This window comes from Chlorocebus sabaeus, chromosome 15, assembly GCF_047675955.1.
Source record: "Chlorocebus sabaeus isolate Y175 chromosome 15, mChlSab1.0.hap1, whole genome shotgun sequence".
In the NCBI taxonomy this organism is placed as follows: Eukaryota; Metazoa; Chordata; class Mammalia; order Primates; family Cercopithecidae; genus Chlorocebus; species Chlorocebus sabaeus.
In genome coordinates this window covers 38,817,689-38,837,715 of record NC_132918.1, presented here as the reverse complement: position 1 = coordinate 38,837,715, position 20,027 = coordinate 38,817,689, and the positions used below count along the sequence as shown (strand labels likewise).

At 39.4% G+C, this 20,027-nt stretch overlaps 1 long non-coding RNA gene across 1 annotated transcript in view; it reads right to left on the bottom strand.

Moving 5' to 3' along the window:
* The window catches only part of LOC103241455 (uncharacterized), a 49,095-nt gene that overhangs the window by 12,075 nt on the left and 16,993 nt on the right, over window positions 1-20,027 (bottom strand). The window contains exon 2 of the long non-coding RNA XR_005241873.2: window positions 944-1,018. This is a non-coding gene — a long non-coding RNA (uncharacterized lncRNA). The remainder of the gene's footprint in view (window positions 1-943; window positions 1,019-20,027) is intronic.

Sequence of the window (20,027 nt, the reverse complement as noted above, 5' to 3'; positions counted from 1 at the left end):
CCCTATTCTAGATCAGTTCAATCAATGCTTTGTCCCTGAAATCAGAAGGGGCATTAAATTAGAAGCACATTACCAGTGAGGAGCTGCCTTTTAAAGTTATTTTGATATTGGACAATGCCCCTGGTCACAGAACCTCATAAATTTAACACTAAAGGCATCAAAATGGTCTACTTGCCCCCAAACACATCTCTAAGTCAGCTTCTGATAAGGGGGTCATAAAGACATTTAAGGCTCACTGCACATGGTATATGAAAAGGATTGTCAATGTTATGGAAGAGAACCCCAAAGGAGAGAACATAACGAAGGTCTGGAAAGATTACATCACTGAAAATGCCGTTGTAGTTATAGAAAAGGCTGTGCAAGCCGTCAAGGCAAAAACGAGAAATCCCTACTGGAGAAAATTGTGTCCAGATGTTATGCATAACTTCACAGAACTTATGACAGCCAATCAAGAAAATAATGAAAGAGACTGTAGATACCGTATTTTAAAAAGGAGGAGGGAAGGTGAAGGGTTTCAAGATTTGAATCTTGGAGAAATTCAAGAGCTATTATACACCGTACCAGAGGAAGTAACAGAAATTGACTTGATAGAGATGACTGCTTCCAAATGTGCCAGACAATGAGAAAGAAGACATAGAAGAAGCAGTGCCAGAAAAAAAAATTTGATACTAGACAATCTGGCCAGAAGGGTTTCAGTTATCAAGACTGCTCTTGGCTTCTGTTGTGACATGGACCCTTCATGATATTATCATGTTTTAACAGATGATAAAGATAATTCAGGAATCAGAAGTTAAACTAAGTTTTTCCTAAGACACTTAGAAGATTCTAAGATTTATAATTCTTTAGGTTTTAGTTGCTATGTTGTTAATGATGTTTAAATGAAATGCCTCACTCCAAGTACCTTGCCATGACATTCTCAATTTTTTCATTATCTGTTACCTACCCACATATCCACCTTTGTCTTCTACTATGCCAGTCTTGAGTCTTGTGCACTTGGTGATATTTGATCATTTCTTACCTATAAAAACAGCAGTTTCATATGGTTAAATCCAATAATCTAAATTTTCTCCAAAGATGCCTTAAACTTTCCAGCCGCTATGTATATAAGATTCCATTTCTGTAATATAACAGTCCAGAACACTCTCCACCTCCACTTATCCAAATACTACTTTGTGTTTAAAGTTCAATTTATCAACTCATCCATGAAGACTTCTTTAGTCATTTCAACAGTCTGATTGTCCACTTCTGTACATCTTTAGGACTTCTCACCCAGGACAAAGGATATTGCTTTATGTGGTTATTTGCCTTTTGCTATTAAGTCCTGGCTCTCACAAGTGCCATACCCAATGTATACCTAGCTACAGTATGACTTTCCAAACAGTAGGGGCTCAATATCCAGCGGCTGATGATACAGTTGCAAAGTTCAGAAGTGGCCAACCACTCTATGTCTGAATAGAGCTGATCCTGAATGAAAGGCTACCATAATTTCTCACAGGGTCTGACCCGTGATTCACTGGAAAATGTAATTATCATACAGTTCTCATCCTTTGTAATTAGCAGAAACAAAACCGAACATTTGTCAGTATGTGCATATTAGGAAGGCTTTGGGCAGTGCAGTTACCAGGGCTGTTTGTGCAGAACTATGAGCTAAACAGCTTTGCAAAGGCAGATCTAATATTCTTTTCTGCACAGTGAGGTAAATCTTCCACTTGTACATTCACTCCCATTTTCATCTCTTTCTCTCCTTGAAATTTGTTTTGCAAGAACATTTTAATGCATTTATCTCCTTCCTTCAGCTTGTGAAATTACTCATGCCTGGGATGCATAATTGAGAGGTATCCTCTTACACCCATGGGATTTGAGGCTTTATGAATCACTCCAACATCAGAAGAATGTTTGTATAAGAAGAAATAGATTTATATGAAAAAATGTATAAAGAAGTTTTAACAACTCTGGCTTACAAGGGAGAATTTCTATATATGCAGGCAGCAAATACATATAGTTGGCAACATTTAAGTATTAAAATAGCTTCATGCAGGCAGGTGCTTTTTCATTGGGAATTTGCAGTGTACATTTTCATCAATTTCTCCTCCTCATTTTTACACTTTGGAAAGGAATGTCTTTAATTCTCAGATTAGCACATGGCAGACCTTTAAAACTGGAATTACAATTTCTCCAAGCACAGGGACATACCTGGTATGGAAAAGGGATAATCATCTTTACAGAAAACCTACTAGGATGATTTGCCAGAGGGTGGATATGAAATCCTCTGGACATATTTCAGAGAAACAGCAATTTTTAAAAATATGATAGTTAGCTACTCTCTACTTGAAATAATGAGGTTTGCTTTTATTAAAGAGAAGTTCTAGAGTTCTGTGTTCATAATGGTCAGACATTGTGTGTGTGTGTGTGCGTGTGTGTGTGTGTGTGTGATCTCTAAAATTTTATTTATACTTATTAAAATTAGTTTTAGGCTACCAAGAATTTTTGAGAACAGTAGAGGCTCCTTGTCACATCAAGAATCATTGGAATTTCAGTAAATGTTATTCAGTCTAGGGAAGCCCTTTCAAATGAAACGGCTAACACTGGAAATAATGCTGGGCATAGGAGGAGTGTGGTTTGTGGTTAGAAAGCCTGCAACTTCTAGTTCTTTAAAAGATCCTTTTTGTTGTATTCCTCTTCTCTTCATTTTTTGAAGTTTCCTAGCATATTTGCTTTTCAGAAACTTTTCATAAAAATAACTGAAATTCTTTCACATAAATGAAAATGAATCATTAAATGTAAAACAAAGTATTTGAGTTGTAATGGAGACCTGGGTCCCGTGAAATCCAACTCCTGTATAATTCTAGAAATCAAATCCAACTCCTGTATAATAGAAATAAAGCACACTCTAAAGAAGTTAAGTGTACAGCTGAATTATTGAAAAGCTGGACACACAAGACAGTGTGTTCATTCGTTTTCATCACTGTCCTTCTAAGTCTGTTTTATCAAATACTTCTTTCCTGACCTGGGATAAAATCTTGGGCTTTTCCAACTACCCTCAGGTATTAATGAATAGTGTGAATGAATAGTCTAATTTTCCAAGCATTGAAAAGTTTAATATCTGTATCAGGTAGCTCTGGGGGCCATAAAAACTACCGCAGACTAAATGGCTTAAAATCTATATATCACAATTCTGGAGGCTGGGAATTCCAAGATCAGGGTGACAGCTGATTTGGTTCTTGATGGGGTATCTCTTCACCTTCTTGATGTGTCCTCACATGGTGGGGAAAGAGAGGGAGAGATCTTTCTCTCTCTTCCCCTTCTTATGAGGCCACTTATCAAATTAGCACTCTCTCCCCTCCATGACCTCGTTCAGCCTTTACAGTCTCCTGAAAGCCCTATCTCCAAATATAGTCACATTGGTGGTTAGGGATTCAACATCAAAATCTGGGGAAAGGGGACACAATTCCAACAATAACAATATCAAAGCTTCTCTTTCTCCTCTAATTCATAGCTGAGGCCTAACTAAGCCAGTTTTGGAAAGTGGTCACCTTTTTCCAGTTTTATGTGACTATTCATTCTAGCTTTTGTGCTCCTCCCCTGTCACAAAGCTGCTTCTTTCTTTTTTTTTTTTTTTTTTTTAAATTTATTTATTATTATTAAACTTCAAGTTGTAGGGTACATGTGCACAACGTGCAGGTTTGCTACATATGTATACTTGTGCCATGTTGGTGTGCTGCACCCATTAACTCGTCATTTACATCGGGTATAACTCCCAGTGCAATCCTTCCCCCCTCCGCCCTCCCCATGATAGGCCCCGGTGTGTGATGTTCCCCTTCCCGAGTCCAAGTGATCTCATTGTTCAGTTCCCGCCTATGAGTGAGAACATGCGGTGTTTGGTTTTCTGTTCTTGTGATAGTTTGCTGAGAATGATGGTTTCCAGCTGCATCCATGTCCCTACAAAGGACACAAACTCATCCTTTTTTGTGGCTGCATAGTATTCCATGGTGTATATGTGCCACATTTTCTTAATCCAATCTGTCACTGATGGACATTTAGGTTGATTCCAAGTCTTTGCTATTGTGAATAGTGCTGCAATAAACATACGTGTGCATGTGTCTTTATAGCAGCATAATTTATAATCCTTTGGGTATATACCCAGTAATGGGATGGCTGGGTCATATGGTACATCTAGTTCTAGATCCTTGAGGAATCGCCATACTGTTTTCCATAATGGTTGAACTAGTTTACAATCCCACCAACAGTGTAAAAGTGTTCCTATTTCTCCACATCCTCTCCAGCACCTATTGTTTCCTGACTTTTTAATGATCGCCATTCTAACTGGTGTGAGATGGTATCTCATTGTGGTTTTGATTTGCATTTCTCTGATGGCCAGTGATGATGAGCATTTTTTCATGTGTCTGTTGGCTGTATGAATGTCTTCTTTTGAGAAATGTCTGTTCATATCCTTTGCCCACTTTTGGATGGGGTTGTTTGTTTTTTTCTTGTAAATTTGTTTGAGTTCTTTGTAGGTTCTGGATATTAGCCCTTTGTCAGATGAGTAGATTGCAAAAATTTTCTCCCATTCTGTAGGTTGCCTGTTCACTCTGATGGTAGTTTCTTTTGCTGTGCAGAAGCTCTTTAGTTTAATGAGATCCCATTTGTCAATTTTGGCTTTTGCTGCCGTTGCTTTTGGTGTTTTAGACATGAAGTCTTTGCCCATGCCTATGTCCTGAATGGTACTACCTAGGTTTTCCTCTAGGATTTTTATGGTATTAGGTCTCACATTTAAGTCTCTAATCCATCTTGAATTAATTTTCATATAAGGAGTAAGGAAAGGATCCAGTTTCAGCTTTCTACTTATGGCTAGCCAATTTTCCCAGCACCATTTATTAAATAGGGAATCCTTTCCCCATTTCTTGTTTCTCTCAGGTTTGTCAAAGATCAGATGGCTGTAGATGTGTGGTATTATTTCTGAGGACTCTGTTCTGTTCCATTGGTCTATATCTCTGTTTTGGTACCAGTACCATGCTGTTTTGGTTACTGTAGCCTTGTAGTATAGTTTGAAGTCAGGTAGCGTGATGCCTCCAGCTTTGTTCTTTTGACTTAGGATTGTCTTGGAGATGCGGGCTCTTTTTTGGTTCCATATGAACTTTAAAGCAGTTTTTTCCAATTCTGTGAAGAAGCTCATTGGTAGCTTGATGGGGATGGCATTTAATCTATAAATTACCTTGGGCAGTATGGCCATTTTCACGATATTGATTCTTCCTATCCATGAGCATGGTATGTTCTTCCATTTGTTTGTGTCCTCTTTTATTTCACTGAGCAGTGGTTTGTAGTTCTCCTTGAAGAGGTCCTTTACATCCCTTGGAAGTTGGATTCCTAGGTATTTTATTCTCTTTGAAGCAATTGTGAATGGAAGTTCATTCCTGATTTGGCTCTCTGTTTGACTGTCACTGGTGTATAAGAATGCTTGTGATTTTTGCACATTAATTTTGTATCCTGAGACTTTGCTGAAGTTGCTTATCAGCTTAAGGAGATTTTGGGCTGAGACAATGGGGTTTTCTAAATATACAATCATGTCGTCTGCAAACAGGGACAATTTGACTTCTTCTTTTCCTAACTGAATCCCCTTGATTTCTTTCTCTTGCCTGATTGCCCTAGCCAGAACTTCCAACACTATGTTGAATAGGAGTGGTGAGAGAGGGCATCCCTGTCTTGTGCCAGTTTTCAAAGGGAATTTTTCCAGTTTTTGCCCATTCAGTATGATATTGGCTGTGGGTTTGTCATAAATAGCTCTTATTATTTTGAGGTACGTTCCATCAATACCGAATTTATTGAGCGTTTTTAGCATGAAGGGCTGTTGAATTTTGTCAAAAGCCTTTTCTGCATCTATTGAGATAATCATGTGGTTCTTGTCTTTGGTTCTGTTTATATGCTGGATTATGTTTATTGATTTGCGAATGTTGAACCAGCCTTGCATCCCAGGGATGAAGCCCACTTGATCATGGTGGATAAGCTTTTTGATGTGCTGCTGAATCCGGTTTGCCAGTATTTTATTGAGGATTTTTGCATCGATGTTCATCAGGGATATTGGTCTAAAATTCTCTTTTTTTTGTTGTGTCTCTGCCAGGCTTTGGTATCAGGATGATGTTGGCCTCATAAAATGAGTTAGGGAGGATTCCCTCTTTTTCTATTGATTGGAATAGTTTCAGAAGGAATGGTACCAGCTCCTCCTTGTACCTCTGGTAGAATTCAGCTGTGAATCCATCTGGTCCTGGACTTTTTTTGGTTGGTAGGCTATTAATTATTGCCTCAATTTCAGAGCCTACTATTGGTCTATTCAGGGATTCAACTTCTTCCTGGTTTAGTCTTGGAAGAGTGTAAGTGTCCAGGAAATTATCCATTTCTTCTAGATTTTCCAGTTTATTTGCGTAGAGGTGTTTATAGTATTCTCTGATGGTAGTTTGTATTTCTGTGGGGTCGGTGGTGATATCCCCTTTATCATTTTTAATTGCGTCGATTTGATTCTTCTCTCTTTTCTTCTTTGTTAGTCTTGCTAGTGGTCTGTCAATTTTGTTGGTCTTTTCAAAAAACCAACTCCTGGATTCATTGATTTTTTGGAGGGTTTTTTGTGTCTCTATCTCCTTCAGTTCTGCTCTGATCTTAGTTATTTCTTGCCTTCTGCTAGCATTCGAATGTGTTTGCTCTTGCTTCTCTAGTTCTTTTAATTGCGATGTTAGAGTGTCAATTTTAGATCTTTCCTGCTTTCTCTTGTGGGCATTTAGTGCTATAAATTTCCCTCTACACACTGCTTTAAATGTGTCCCAGAGATTCTGGTATGTTGTATCTTTGTTCTCATTGGTTTCAAAGAACATCTTTATTTCTGCCTTCATTTCGTTATGTACCCAGTAGTCATTCAGGAGCAGGTTGTTCAGTTTCCATGTAGTTGAGCGGTTTTGACTGAGTTTCTTAGTCCTGAGTTCTAGTTTGATTGCACTGTGGTCTGAGAGACAGTTTGTTATAATTTCTGTTCTTGTACATTTGCTGAGGAGTGCTTTACTTCCAATTACGTGGTCAATTTTGGAGTAAGTACGATGTGGTGCTGAGAAGAATGTATATTCTGTTGATTTGGGGTGGAGAGTTCTATAGATGTCTATTAGGTCTGCTTGCTGCAGAGATGAGTTCAATTCCTGGATATCCTTGTTAACTTTCTGTCTCGTTGATCTGTCTAATGTTGACAGTGGAGTGTTGAAGTCTCCCATTATTATTGTATGGGAGTCTAACTCTCTTTGTAAGTCTCTAAGGACTTGCTTTATGAATCTGGGTGCTCCTGTATTGGGTGCATATATATTTAGGATAGTTAGCTCTTCCTGTGGAATTGATCCCTTTACCATTATGTAATGGCCTTCTTTGTCTCTTTTGATCTTTGATGGTTTAAAGTCTGTTTTATCAGAGACTAGTATTGCAACCCCCGCTTTTTTTTGTTCTCCATTTGCTTGGTAAATCTTCCTCCATCCCTTTATTTTGAGCCTATGTATGTCTCTGCGTGTGAGATGGGTCTCCTGAATACAGCAGACTGATGGGTCTTGACTCTTTATCCAGTTTGCCAGTCTGTGTCTTTTAATTGGAGCATTTAGTCCATTTACATTTAAGGTTAAGATTGTTATGTGTGAACTTGATCCTGCCATTATGATATTAACTGGTTATTTTGCTCGTTAGTTGATGCAGTTTCTTCCTAGCCTTGATGGTCTTTACATTTTGGCATGTTTTTGCAATGGCTGGTACCGGTTGTTCCTTTCCATGTTTAGTGCTTCCTTCAGGGTCTCTTGTAAGGCAGGCCTAGTGGTGACAAAATCTCTAAGCATTTGCTTATCTGTAAAGGATTTTATTTCTCCTTCACTTATGAAACTTAGTTTGGCTGGATATGAAATTCTGGGTTTAAAATTCTTTTCTTTAAGAATGTTGAATATTGGCCCCCACTCTCTTCTGGCTTGAAGAGTTTCTGCCGAGAGATCTGCTGTTAGTCTCATGGGCTTCCCTTTGTGTATAACCCGACCTTTCTCTCTGGCTGCCCTTAAGATTTTTTCCTTCATTTCAACTTTGGTGAATCTGGCAATTATGTGTCTTGGAGTTGCTCTTCTCGAGGAGTATCTTTGTGGCATTCTCTGTATTTCCTGGATTTGAATGTTGGCCTGCCCTACTAGGTTGGGGAAGTTCTCCTGGATGATATCCTGAAGAGTGTTTTCCAACTTGGTTCCATTTTCCCCTCACTTTCAGGCACCCCAATCAGACGTAGATTTGGTCTTTTTACATAATCCCATACTTCTTGCAGGCTTTGTTCATTTCTTTTTCTTCTTTTTTCTTTTGGTTTCTCTTCTCGCTTCATTTCATTCATTTGATCCTCAATCGCTGACATTCTTTCTTCCAGTTGATCGAGTCGGTTACTGAAGCTTGTGCATTTGTCACGTATTTCTCGTGCCATGGTTTTCGTCTCTTTCATTTCGTTTGTGAGCTTCTCTGCATTAATTACTCTAGCCATCAATTCTTCCACTTTTTTTTCAAGATTTTTAGTTTCTTTGCGCTGGGTACGTAATTCCTCCTTTAGCTCTGAGAAATTTGATGGACTGAAGCCTTCTTCTCTCATCTCGTCAAAGTCATTCTCCGTCCAGCTTTGATCCGTTGCTGGCGATGAGCTGCGCTCCTTTGCCGGGGGAGATGCGCTCTTATTTTTTGAATTTCCAGCTTTTCTGCCCTGCTTTTTCCCTATCTTTGTGGTTTTATCTGCCTCTGGTCTTTGATGATGGTGATGTACTGATGGGGTTTTGGTGTAGGTGTCCTTCCTGTTTGATAGCTTTCCTTCTAACAGTCAGGATCCTCAGCTGTAGGTTGTAGCTGTAGTAGATTGCTTGAGGTCCACTCCAGACCCTGTTTGCCTGGGTATCAGCAGCAGAGGCTGCAGAAGATAGAATATTTCTGAACAGCGAGTGTAGCTGTCTGATTCTTGCTTTGGAAGCTTCCTCTCAGGGGTGTACTCCACCCTGTGAGGTGTGGGGTGTCAGACTGCCCCTAGTGGGGGATGTCTCCCAGTTAGGCTACTCAGGGGTCAGGGACCCACTTGAGCAGGGAGTCTGTCCCTTCTCAGATCTCAACCTCCGTGTTGGGAGATCCACTGCTCTCTTCAAAGCTGTCAGACAGACAGAGTCGTTTGCGTCTGCAGAGCTGCTGCGTTTGTTATTGTTTACTGTGCCCTGTCCCCAGAGGTGGAGTCTACAGAGACAGGCAGGTTTCCTTGAGCTGCTGTGAGCTCCGCCCAGTTCGAGCTTCCCAGCAGCTTTGTTTACCTACTTAAGCCTCAGCAATGGCGGGCGCCCCTCCCCCAGCCTCGCTGCTGCCTTGCTGGTAGATCACAGACTGCTGTGCTAGCAATGAGGGAGGCTCCGTGGGTGTGGGACCCTCCCAGCCAGGTGTGGGATATGATCTCCTGGTGTGCCTGTTTGCTTAAAGCGCAGTTTTGGGGTGGGAGTTACCCGATTTTCCAGGTGTTGTGTGTCTCAGTTCCCCTGGCTAGGAAAAGGGATTCCCTTCCCCCTTGCGCTTTCCAGGTGAGGCAATGCCTCGCCCTGCTTCAGCTCTCGCTGGTCGGGCTGCAGCAGCTGACCAGCACCGATCGTCTGGCACTCCCCAGTGAGATGAACCCAGTACCTCAGTTGAAAATGCAGAAATCACTGGTCTTCTGTGTCGCTCGCGCTGGGAGTTGGAGACTGGAGCTGTTCCTATTCGGCCATCTTGCTCCGCCCCCCAGAGAACGTATTTCAAAGCTGCTTCTTTCTTATGTGATGTGGAAGAAAGATGAGGAAAGAAAGAAGGGGAATTGGTATCATGTAGTTCTCCTTTCACTATTCATGCACTTGAGCAGATCTCAAAAAGTCTGTATTTTTAGCATGTCCTTGGGGGCTTTTCAGACAAACCCATCATTACCAGGGTTCTCTTCTGCTGAAGACCCCAATGCTACAGGGTGTCTCCTCTAGTTGACTGTGTATGACACCTTCGTCAGTCCCTGCTTCTGAGTTTCCTACAGAGACTTCCCTAGTTGTGTTGCTTTGTTCCTTTAGTGACCTCCATAGTCAGGCTCCCCTTCCAGTTAACTCAAATCCAGCTACCTTCTGGGAGCCATGCAAATATCTACTTTAACTTGTCAGGAAGAAATAGCAATCAAAGCTAGCTCTCACTATGTGCCAAACCCAGTGCCAAGCACTCACCACACTTCAACTCATTTCATTCGCGCAACACTCATTTGAATTATTTCTACAAAGTCACAGAAAAATTAATTACACAACTATGAACACTTAGTTAATAAGTGGTGGATGTGAAATATGGACTTAACCAGTAGAGACACAGAAACTACACTTTGAACCACTGCACCACATTGAGAGGATGACCAAGAGTATTTCTTTTCCTCCAAATCTGTCTCATCACTCTGTCATCCTAGGCAGCTCCAGCCTCAGTTTCAATGTATAAGTCAAGGACTCTTCCTCATTTTTTCCCAACTCAAGGAGCACACACTAAGTCCTTCACGGGTTTCATGGAAGTCTGTCTCATTCAATTTATATGGAAAGTACCACCTGCTCTCCTTTATGAGAAGGAGAATAATCAGAACCATAATGTTTTTGGACAAGCTCACTGGATCTTTTTAATGAGCTCATATTGTATTGTTTGGCTAAAGATGGAAGATCCAATTTTAAGGCCCCACTCAGATGGCCTAGAACTTCCCACTAGAACATAGGGGTATTTCATACCTGGTGCTTTAATCTTTGAGGACCCACTGAAATTTGCCAAGGGAGGGAGAATACCATTTTGACATTCTGTTTAATGAATTGCTCACTATCACACAATTATCTAGTTGCTAAGCCAGAAAGAAAGTAGTCACATAGCTACTAACAAAGTTAATGAATATCCAGGAAAACTTGAATTTTCTCAGGAATCAAAGCTAAAGGACACAATGGCAATGTATGTGGGTATATTTCTGGGATGTGTTTGTGTGTGTTTAATCTGCTATCCATTCTGTCTTCTAACAATAGCAACCGTATTTTCTTCTAATGAAGTACTCCACTTATACCTCAGGCTATGTGATCCAGGCAAACTTTACTCAGCACCCATAGTCCTAGGGGTAGATATATGAACTCAGTGCAGCCAAATTTCATAGCCAGAATAATCAGTTAAGGGATGTACAAGGGACCCAGTTTAGTACAATGAGAGTTCCCTTAGACTTATTCTGGAACTACTATAAAAGAGGCCTAATTTTTTCTGGGCTTGCTAAAACTGGTAGCCAATTTTTCTACCAATGGAGATGACCTACCTAGGTATGAAGCCCAAATATAGGAAAACAGCCCGAAAAGAAAGTGAGAGAATCATGACGGCATATCAGAAACTCTAGATCCAGTCATATCTGAAGTTACATACCTAAAATCTTCAATTATATTGAATCAATACATCCATTCATCAATCAACTTGAAAATAAAATATCACAATAGAGTATTAGTGGATGGTAAAGAGTTTTTACAGGGCCCATCATGGGGTGTGGACTGACCCTGTTGACACTCCTGAAATTATATTTCATATGTAGTTGATTTTCCTGCATCTCTATCCCAGTCATTGTCAATGTCCTATCTGCATCACTTTGCAGTCACCTTTTTTAGAGTCACGGGATTTTAAATTCAAACACTTGAGACTCTGCTTGAAGGCTTCTGGCCATGAAAGACCTTTCTGCTTATGCATTGGTAGGCCAGAATTTCTGAGAAGTTTATGCATCCTTGAAGTAGTCTTCAACGAATGACCTTAAAAAATTGGTAGATAAATACCCTAGCTCCTTCACACCTTATTTGAGATGACACACAGCCTACCAGAGGTCCCTAGCAGAACTGAGTCACTATTTCCACAGAAATAGCCTACTTAATTGTACATTTAATTGGCTTTCTTCCCTTACTCTAACTCATCACTTTCCACTTTCCTAGTGACTTCTTGAGATCACCTCCTAAGTAAACTATTTGCATTCAGAGTTTGCTTTTAGGGAAACTCAATCAAGACACCTTGCACTGGTTATGTGTCCTCTGACACACTTACAGGTGCAGTGGTGATTATTAGCACTGTCATTGTACATAAAATCTCTTGGACAAGGGAATTTTTGGACAAGGAAGAATTTCTATATATGCAGGCAGCAAATACATATAGTTGGCAACATTTAAATATTAAAATAGCTTTATGCAGGCAGGTGCTTTTTCACTGAGAATTTACAGTGTACATTTTCATCAGTTTTGTCTGCTCATTTCCACACATTGGGAAGAAATGTCTTTAATCCTCCGATTAGCACATAGCAGACCTTTAAAACTGGGATTACAATTTCTCCAAGCAAAGGGACATGCCTGGTATGGAAAAGGGATAATTATCACTACCCTTGAACTTTCAAAAACACTTCAACTACCACTTCACTCAGGAGCTAGCTCACTGAGGCAAGTGAAAGGCAGCATTGTATCCTTTTTCAATTCTGAGGTTTTCAACCATTCAATGCATAGGAAAATCTTGTCCCAAGACAACACATTGTCCCATTTCCCGCAAACGCACCAACTTTTCAGAAGCACCAAGATAGAGGAGCTAGCTCTCCTATAGAAAAGGATCACAGGGTTACCTTGAATTTCTGAACAGCAGAGGCCCCCCATTCCTTCTTATCTAAAGGAAGAGAAATGGTATAAGAATTGATTTTCCATAAAATGCATTATGCATTCCGGGACAATTTTCAATGTAAAATAATTACTCCAGGACAACTGGTGTGAACGGAGACTGTCATATGCAACCTGGGACATATAGAGTTATCCTAGGTAAGGCCCAAGCTAAAAAACAAAGAAGCAGAACTCTCCTTAAGTGAAAGGATTTCACAGGTTTTCCCCAAATACCTCTGCTAAGCAGGACTTTAATACTTTCAAAGTGGCCTGCCCTTTTTTGTCAAACTTATATCTTAAAATTACTTTTCCATGAGCCAACGTGCTGCCAATACTACCATCTATTTTCACTTTCCTCAAACAAAATTTATGCTCCCTGAGAATATAACTACTTCACCCATCCTCTAGGAACATTTACATTTTAAAAGGTAATTTTGTTAAATTATGGAATGTACTATTTAGAAGAAACAGATTAATGTGGTAAATTTTTTTACTTTTAAAGTAAAAAACTTTCATATATTCTGGCAGAGAGAAAGTAAGCTTTTAGCACCAGATTTCTTGTGTAGAGATTTTCAGTGGAGTCTCAAAATAGTTTCCTGCCTCATGTGGACTTCTTATTCCAAGCCCTACTATGTGAAGAGTACACCCTGGAGATTACCAGGGAGAAGGCCCTACCTGGGTTCTTGGTTCTTGTCTCCAAGATTCAGAGGGCAAGCATGGGTGGGAGTATATCTACACAGTTTTTGCTTTAGGATTTCAGTACCACCCTTCCCCAAACATTAATTAATATTATTCTAATATGGTCAGACTTCAAAGAGTCATGGAGTTCCTTTATTTACTCTTGATCAGAGTGCCCATGCCTCTCCAGTTTTTCATAAATTACATGCGGCAATTCTATCTTTGTATCCATCATATTGCCATAATATCTTCCAGGAATTTTTTTCTTTACATTTTGTTGGACCAAGACAACAGAAACATACACATGTGAGTACATGAACACACATACTCTATGTCATTTAAGCGTAGGTTTTCAAAAAACTATGCAGTTTACTTTGACTTTCAGTCATACACAATTGTTCAGATAACGTTTTGAAAATTTCTAATGTGTTCTTTTGCATCTCTGAAAAGAATAACTTTTGCCTTGAGTACATAACATGTGTATAGGGGGAAATTATAAATTCTTAACCTAAGAAATTCAGAGAAAAAAGCACACTATATCACTAAGAAATTGACTCTGGCTGCTAGGAACAGAGAACTGACTATAGTGACTTAAAATGTGGGTATTCTATTCTTTCATCAATGCAAGTCCATAAGTAGGCCCTCCAGGATTGGTATGGTGACCCCAGAAAGTCACTGAGGGCCTAGGCTCCTATTATTTTTGCTCCACCATCTTAAATACATGACTTAAATTTTCAAAGTCAAAAGATGGCTCGTGAAGTGTTACCACCACAGTGGCATTCCAAGAAGAAGAAGGAAAAAAAAAAAAAAAAAAAAACGGTAGAAACCTCTTTTGAGTTTAGTGTTCCTCTGATAGAAAGAGTGTGATGTGACCAATCTCTCTTAAAACCTTGTCTAATATGGCTATTTGCTAAACAATCCCTTTAGTTAACACTTAGCCTTGTTTTGGGGAAAAATTGCTTAGTTTCTACTGTAATTTCTCTCTCTCTTGTCTTCTACCTCTAAAGTGATATGTAATATCTGGAAGAAGAAGTGTGTGGCTTGGGTGACTTGGTGTCTTTAGCAAGAGAGTGCAATCACCTGGCTTCTTGATGGGCCTTCAACGACATCCATGGGTCCCCAGTGCCCAGTCTTTGACTTCCTACAACCTAAGTGTCTTGCTGGCCTCCAGGGCAAAAGTTAGTAATTTTTCAGCTACAGTGATGCATGCTATTTCTTTACCTGCTTGATTCAGTTTTCTTCTTGATTCAGTTTCCTCTTGATTCAGCTTTTCCTGTATATAGACCCATGTACTATTTCTACATCCTAAAATAGCCTCCTACATGGCAACCCACCCATCTCCTTTTCTCTCAACACAATGTCCACAGTACATAGGAAATGAAAGAGCCTCTGGGATGACCCTACAAATTCTGTATGCATGACCATGCCACTGTGCCTTCATAATTGCACTAGACTCCTCTGCATTGGTCTAGGATACCCTACACAGCAGTTTCTTCCCTCGGTACCCATAAAAGAAATAGAACAAGAGTGCACTGATTTGGTGTTGTTATCATTTATCAAACATGTTGCTTCTCTGGATCAAAGCTGGAAAACAGGAGTCTAGATATAGCACCTGACCTCTTGGAAATATTAACAAGACAAATATTAATTTGTCTTTCTAAATACATGAACTCAACTCATCAGCTTTGCACTAATAGACCTAAACTATCCATCTGCTGAAGGAAGACTAAAATGCATTACAAAAAGAAACCATTTATTGCAGTGGGAATCAAAAGAGATATTTCACTGCTGATATGCAAATAAGATAATGCAGTAAGAAAAGTGTCTTGCAAGCCACTACATTGTCTTGAAAAATGATCCAATAAACTTTAAAAAATCTGTTTTCCTTACCCTTTTGTATTTCAATAATCAAGCCTGGAAGTATCAGAGTTTTCTCCAGTGTAGAGAAAATGCCCCTTTCTCCATAAGGTTTGAGAGGAGATCAGAGTCATAAAAGAGTTTGGAACAGAGGGAGAAATTCCTAGAAGATGGCATAAAGAAGGGAGATAGGAAGATAGAAGAGGAGAGAAAAAAAATATGTTGATTAACTGGAGAGCAAGACTATCAGAAATATTTCCAAATCTTGAGCCTTTGATTATCCATACCAATCTGTGATCTTGTCACGTGGAAGGAAGTCCTAAGATTTACCTTTCCCAGACACCTTTGCCTTCCATACAACTTAAAAAGGTTGTATAGAAAACATCTCTTAAAGTGGTTGAGAATCGGGTGTGGACTTTGACAGATGGGATGGTTTTGGCAGGGACAAAGTGGCTTTATGGAAAGAACAGCAGAGTAGACCACCAGATGGAGCCCAAGTGAGCATTACAACTTGACATCGAGGGGCCTATAGCAGCATCAGAAAATGAACTGGGTTATCCGTTTCTTTATGCATTCACTAGACTTTTACCAAGCTGTCAGAGAGACTAGAGTGTGCACCACTCCGCTCCAGCCACAAATCCATACAAAGTGCCAAATGAACAAGTAGTGACACGGCAGAAAGAAGACACTGTCCTGTAGATACATTTAGGAAGAAAAGCTGACTCAAACTAAGCTTTCTCTTTTTTCCAGAGAAACAGTATTAATGACGTAGAGAAATCATATTAATTATCTAGTTGAGCTAAGTTTTAAATTCGGCTTGATATTTAGTAGTCTCTTCCCAATCGCTGGTGAGTATTGGTTGTCTTTACCTCTCTGAGTTACAATAAAGTTTTTGACTCCCGTTATATTAGGATTCCCTCCCCTGAATTAGACTCAAAATCCCATCCTATCACCTGCTTCTCGCGTTTCAACGTCCTGGAAAAATAAATTAAAAGGATATTTTTGCAGTAAACGTACTTTGCTTCCTAATTTTTGAAATAATCAAATCTCTTCCAAATCCTCATTAGCCGTATTGATGAGCTGAAACAATGAGGAAAACTTCACAGCTATACCCGAACTTTTAGTGTGGGCCCCACTAGGAGAAATCTTTTTGCTTCTCTGTCCTTACAGTCTCATATTCGTTTGCTCTATTCATACCTCCTAAGTGGTGGGTTATATAATCTTTTAAAATACACACGTAGAACAATCCAACCTCTATGTTAGAGGAAAGTAAAATGATGTCCTCACAAAGGTCTAGTTATATCCTCTTTATTCTTCCTATTAAAGACTCAGTCTGTTTAGACCCCTGAGTTCTCCTAATGGAGTGAGGGTATTATTGTATATACTAGATAGGAGTGGCCCCACTCTACCGCCCTCCTCCTTCCACCTTTTTTTCAACACATAACCAAGAGCCCTTCCTGCAGATTTTGTTTGTTAGGGCAGGTTGGTAATACGTTGACTACCTAATAACACTTGCAAGAAAATTGCATAGAAGTTGAGTCCTGCATATGATTTTACTTTATAGTTATGAAAGACTTTCCATGAAGTCAATTCTCACTGCCCTTGACTCTTTTCCATGCTTTTTAAATGGGATATGAGCACTCACATATGTGGGAGTGGGCCAGCGATTTTAAAGAAATAGCCGAGTAACATTTTCCCAAAGAATCAATTATACTTAAAGATTTGAATAAAAACTATTCTTAAAATCCTATGAACTTATTCCTAAGCAAGACTTTCAAAGAAAGTTCATCTTTGAAACAGAAGACTTTGAACTATAGTCCCAAACCATCCCATACCCTCCCCATCCCCTCAAGACACATGCTGTCTCCATCCACTGCCAAACTTCTTCATTTCATACAGATAAGAAGCTTTGGAATTTTTTTTTTTTTTTTACATAAGTCCTTGTAAAATTCAAGAGTTATCATATTTAAGAGTGAAATTGTCCTAAGGAAACTTTCCACTATTATAGTTTAGTAGTGAAGTAAGGAGAGTAGCGAAGTAAGGAAAGTCCGAATTTGGGACAGTGTATGACTGTATATTTAAGATAATCTGGTATACAGGTTCTTGACACAAATTCTCAAAGGCAATCAGAGTTTTTGACTATTTAGATATGAATTATCAATATTAAATAAGCTAAGAAATACCAATTGGGTTTTGAAAAAAGTAAAATTGGGAGATTATATTCATATAAATTATGCTATTATTTGGCCCTGATTTTGTGTGTGTGAGTGCATACGTGTGTGTGAGTGCATGCACATGTGCTTGTGTGCGTGTGTGCATGCCTGGGTGTGTGTGCATGCATATGTGTGTGTACATGTGTGTTCTACAACTAGAGTGAAGTTTGTTCTGCAAGCTACTGGCTTGGTTAAAAAGCTTTGGAAACATGAGTACAGTTCCAGTCATAACAGTTAGACCTTCATTTCAATCCCATAATAGTTAGCTTAAGTAATGTCTAAATATTTCTTTAAGCCACAATATCCTATTTTCAGCAACGGACTCTAAATCAAAATGCACTCTATTTGCCTCTTTCTGACTTGGAATAAGTTCCAATGTGGAACCGTTGTAAGCTCCTTTGAGATTTATCAACTGCACCAAGCTATAAAGTAAGACTGGCAAAAGGAAATATGTTTGAATCCCTGCTCTGATGAAATAATTCAGAAAAATTTTATCTATATGCTCTGCATCTGATTTAGTTCTGTGTTGGCATCTGCTTCTCATTGAGCAGAATCACCTCTGTTACTATTAAAAGGCCAGGAGCTGTCTTTGAAATTACAATGACATGCAATTAAGAAGTTATTTCAGTTATCAGCATACAGTAACTCAACTAGCCATAGTTAAGAAAGTGTATAAATTCCAAAGACATTCAAAACATCTGGCTTTGGATGCTTCTCCCTTTCCATAATTGATGTGTTAGCTGTTCATGGGTGAAAGAACATACAGCACATTTTAGGGACATCTGTTTCAAGTTAGGGTTAATTGATTTCCATTCATGTCTTTCTCTTTTTTTGGCCAAAATGTATCAGAAAATACAGATCAGGGAAAAAAATGCATTTCACACAAGCTTTTTTATTTAAATGCACATATTAAGAGAGAAATATGCAATTAATATAAAACTTTCTGGAATTTTTCACTATACTATGACCCAATTGTGATAATTGTCCCTAAAATCATACCTAAGACATTGAGTAATTAGTATCTCATCATCACTGTGTTTAGTAATTTACAATCATTATCTTTCTTTTTTTCTTCTTCTTCTTCTTTCTTTTTTCTTTTAGACAGAGTCTCACTCTGTCACCCAGGCTGGAATGTAGTGTCTATCTCGGTTCACTGTAATCTCTGCCTCCTTGGTCCACACGATTCTCGTGCCTCAGTCTCCTGAGTAGCTAGAATTACAGGTGCACCCCACCATGCCCGGCTAATTTTTGCATTTTTTTGTAGAGACAGGGTTTCTCCATGTTGGCCAGGCTGGTCTCGAACTCCTGACCTCAATTGACTTGATTTTCCAAATGAAGAAATGTAGTCAGGTATGGAAAGTAATTTGCCCAAGGGCACAACTCCAGCAAAAGGAACAACTGGAATTCTCACCTAAATGATTTGATACCAAAGCCCACATCATGTAATTGCACTAATGGGTTATAAAATGCAATAGTGACAAAACCATTATATGGCACCAATCCTGCTGTGTGCAAAGCCTTACATGAAGTACATTCAGAAATTTTTAAACTTACAGAACTGACCACTTCACAGTCTGCAAACCATTTCATGACAAATTTTAACAAGGAACTGGGGCTGAATTTTTTCCCAGTAGTGTACATGACCTGGTAAATCTGTAAACCTCTCTGAATCTGGGTTTCCTAAGGTAAACTGGCTATATCTATAATAGTAGGGTTGCTATGAAGATACAGGGTATTAATCGGTATTAAAATGGTTTGCATATACTAAATAATAATCTCCTGAAGTGTTAAGTCAAGAACTTACTTCCCCAGAAATCGTAACAGATGTTTTGAGTGAAAAGAGTTCCAGGTCAAATTTGTTTGGGAAACCCTGCATTTTGCTGTAACTATTCCACACCTACTACCCACTCACCCACCCCACATAGAAGACATGTGTTATCTTGTTTAGAACCTATGCCATCCTTTTCTGGTAATAGAATTCATGCTATTGGGATATTGCTCCTCCTCTGACTCTACAGGCTGCTGGTGGAGCTGCTACCCACCAAAGAACTACGCAGAGCAAATGACCTTACGCCCTGGAACATTTTACCTTGCTACAAGAATTGTGGCAAATAGCCAGGAGCAGTAGTTCACACCTGTAATCCCAACACTTTAGGAGGCCAAGGCAAGTGGATTACTTGAGTCTAGGAATTCAAGACCATCCTGGGCAACATGGCGAAAACCCATCTCTACTAAAAAATACAAAAAATTAACCAGGCATGGTGGCAAGCACCTTTAGTCCCAGCGACTCAGGAGGGTAAGGTGTGAGGATCGCTTGAGGAGGAGGCAGAGGTTCAGGAGGCAGACGTTGCAGTGAGCTGAGATTGCATCACTGCACTCCAGCCTAGGAAACAAAGTGAGACTATGCCCCAAAAGAAAAAAAAAAAAAAGGAAAAGGAATTGAAGTTTACGACTGTGAACCCAGACCTGTTGGTGGCCACGCTCTGTCACTGCTGTAGAAATAAATTCATCTAACTTGCTTTTTGGCTTAAGCTTCTTTGACTTTGAGGTTTGTTGAATATACTCTTCGTAGAGATTCACT